The sequence below is a fragment of the Eschrichtius robustus genome, chromosome 6, assembly GCF_028021215.1.
Source record: "Eschrichtius robustus isolate mEscRob2 chromosome 6, mEscRob2.pri, whole genome shotgun sequence".
NCBI classification, from domain to species: Eukaryota; Metazoa; Chordata; class Mammalia; order Artiodactyla; family Eschrichtiidae; genus Eschrichtius; species Eschrichtius robustus.
The window spans coordinates 104,854,748-104,858,305 of NC_090829.1; the positions used below are offsets into that span (position 1 = coordinate 104,854,748).

The window sequence follows — 3,558 nt, forward strand, 5'->3', positions numbered from 1 at the left end:
ATGACCAGGTGCCAGGCACACAGGCCCAAGGACAAACCTGACTCTACTGGCACTATATATATATATATATATATATATTTTTTTTTTTTTTTTTTTCTCTCACCGCTGCAGCATGTGTGATCTTAGTTCTCCAACCAGGGATGGAACCTGCGCCCCCTGCAGTGGAAGCGCAGAGTCTTAAACACTGGACCGCCAGGGAAGTCCCCGGCATCATACTTTGATCACTGAGCCTATTAGAACATGGGTAATCAAGTGTGACAGACCGAAAGAGAGCCAACGTTTTGCTCCTCTGCCATCACGCCCACAGAGTAACTTCTCCGAGGTCGTACATTAGATAAGCATGGGCACAGGAAGGCTCATTCCTTAGGCTCATGACCTTGCTTTCTTTCCCACTCACACTCACCGCCAACAGAGGGCGGAGTGGGATCTGACCACCAAAGAACGGCCACGTTCCCACAGATCACATCCTTACCCTACACTGCGTCTCACCTGTGGCTTGGGGAACTCAAAGAAAGACAAGTGTCTTATAACCCCAGAATTTTTCTTTTGGCAGTCACAATTAGTCACATTGCACGTTTCAAGGTTACAGAGGAGCCGCACGCTACACACGTGGGGCAGGAGCAGACGAGTCGTGCTTGGAGCTTTACAGGAAAGCCACAGCAAGTGTTCCAGAAATTGACAACATCTGGAAGCAGGCACCCCAGGGCCTCCAGGAAACCCCTCCCTCTCGGGCTTTCGGGACTCCTCATTGGGGGCCTTTCTCTCGGGCATGGAAAAGCCTCCTTTTCTGGACCAGAGCGGTAGGGATGTGCAGGTCAACTGCTAAGCTGGCCGGGTGGGGAAGGGGAAGGGAGAGCAGTTCCTTCGGACCCCAGCAGAGGTAGACAACGGTAGACAATGGAAGGCAACGGGTTCAAGGTGACAGGAAAGGCCAGTTCTTGGGGGCGGCGGGCTGCTTTCCTTCCCTCCGCTCTCCGATTAAAAACCAAAGCCCATGACGATGAAGACTGTGAGCAGAACCAAGACGAAAGCCGTGTCTCGGCTCTCGTCCCAGCGTAAGCCCTTCTTGACCCGGCCCTCCTGCTGCTGGCGAAGGGGCTCCCGCCGGGCCCTCAGGCGCCGCTCGCCGTAGTGCGCCTGGTAGAAGGCGCCCAAGTCAAGCATGGTGCGGTTGGCTCCCGACGAGGCCTGAGCGCGGCCCTGGGTCCGAGAGGCGGGCGGCTGGGTGCGGGGCGAGTCGCGGTCGGCGGCGGGCGTCTTGGAGGACCGGACCCCGGGGCCGCGCAGGTCCTCGTCGCTGAGCAGGCCGCGGTCCTACCTGCGACGCTGGGTGGTACTGCCCAGCACCACGTAGGCCTGGGAGACGCGCGTGAAGCGCTCGGCAGCCTCGGCGCTCCCCGAGTTGCGGTCCGGGTAGTAGAGGAAGCGCTGCCGGTGGTCAGCTGCCTTGATCTGCGCCTGCGTGGCCGTCGGGGGGACACCGAGCAGCTCATAGAGCGCCGTGCGCGAGTAAGGGCCGTCGCTCCGGGAATAAGTCCTCGCTTCCAGGCCCAGGCCCGATCCCGAGTTTTATGGAAACTCCCGGGCCTGCCACACCCTCCATAGTAACAGCCGCGACCCCCAAATGGAGTTTTGATCAAGCCCAGCGATATCTCCCATTCTACTGGAGTACATCTGTAAACAGGTCTCCACATCCAGGGAAAGGCCTGATTCCACCCACACAGTTTTGTAAACCTGCGGGATTCTACATGTGGTATCCCTCAGTTATTAAATGGAAGCCTGTGCTTTTACTGTATCCCTGTTACTGTGTGGATTTCTCCACTTCAACATAATGCATCATTTTGTCTTAGACAAGCAACAGCATCTTCTGATTTAAACTGCAAAATATAACAGATGAAAGAATTTACTAAAATAAGAATTGTGGGCCTTGAGAATCTTTTTTCATAACCTCCTCTAGGACACATCCACAAGTGGCAGCATGCAGCCCTGTTTTGGGTAGACATCCATGTTTCCGTTTCAGAGGCAGTTTTGTACTAGTAACAGCTGCAGCTTAAAAGGAAGAAGCTCACCCACACATAAACCAGCCCTATCATTTTACTTAGTCAATGTTCCTACAAGAAAAAATTAATTTTATTGGTATGTGACTACAGACTCTAAAAAAAAAACCCCTTATAAACGATCAGACCTTGTGAGGTTATGAAAACTTATTTCTCAACCTGAATAGTTTAATCAAATAACATTCCAAACTAGAACACTCATGGAAATATTATGTATTAACTCTTCATCTTTTATTCTGGCAAAACAAAACTCTGCTGTTGAGAACTTATTTCTCATGACTCAGAGGTAAGTCCCTAGATAATCACGATGTCACTTGAGTTTCAGAGCTCTGGTCTGACACTTAAAGCTCCCAAAAGACAAAGTCTGAATAGTTGTTTCAAGTGCTTCTTGGACTTGAAGTTATGGCATTAGAGACCCAGCAAACATTTATTTCTGGTAGGAATGAGTCAATGTGGTATCCTATAAGACATTTAAAGAATGCTCTATTTATTCACACTTTCATGTCTGGGAAAACTTATTTCCCTTACACATGCATCAGGGAAAATTTATATTTGATAGAGTTTAAATATTTTTGAAAGGTTAATTCGTTTTGAAACAAAGTGATAAATATTTCATTCTGTACAGTTTTATTCAAGGATGACTGCAATCACCTACATCTCCTGATATAAGATAAAAATGATATGTGGAAGCATCCTGTTATCCACAAACAGCTTCCTGTCTGTAGAGCTGCGAGTTCTGATTTGACTGATTCGTGTCTGGCTTGATGCTACTTGAAAATAAAGGTTCAGCTCCTGCCTGTTCATACCTATTCCCTCTTAGAACCATCAATCAGGTCTTCACTAGCAGAAGTTCAGAAAGTCATTGAATTTATATTGTTGATTTCAACAACAAGGTACCAAAAAGAGTGGATGCAGATAAAATTGAGATAGCTATTATATAGGGCAGAAGTCCTAAATATTTTTGAAAGATTATACATATGGTATCACTCAGTTATTAGATGCTTTATCTTTTCCTGCCATGATGATAAATTTTCCCTAGTCCTGTGTAATACACTATCTCTTATATTAGACAAATGAAGAATCCTGTTCAGTATATTTCTCCAAGAGGTCACCAGCCAGCTGTACCCCATTTGTTGCCTGAAGATACACATTAAAAATGAGCTAGAATTAGCCTCAGTGAAAAACAAACACTGGTCTTCACTTTATACCATGTGTTATTCTTGATAAAATGCCTTGTATGAAAACATTTTCACAACCAGCTCTGATAATGTAGATATAAGTTAACATTCTCACATCTTTCCTTCATTCAAGCAGTTTTACTTCTATCACTGACTATGCTCCTGGTTGGAGACTGTTTGTAATCACTAAACTCTCTTTGAAGATGTTCGGTTGTAATTTTGCCAAACATTGTGACAAAATTAGACACATTTCAGTTCAACTTTGTAAGTGCCACGTGTCATTTTTCTAGCCATAAGGAGCCTTAATATGGCATCTATATTGC

The 3,558-nt window shown here is 46.6% G+C and overlaps 1 pseudogene; it reads right to left on the reverse strand.

The window, feature by feature from the left end:
- Positions 1-978: 978 nt before the first annotated feature.
- LOC137765945 (dnaJ homolog subfamily C member 30, mitochondrial-like) lies at positions 979-1,659 on the reverse strand (annotated as a pseudogene).
- Positions 1,660-3,558: the final 1,899 nt, after the last annotated feature.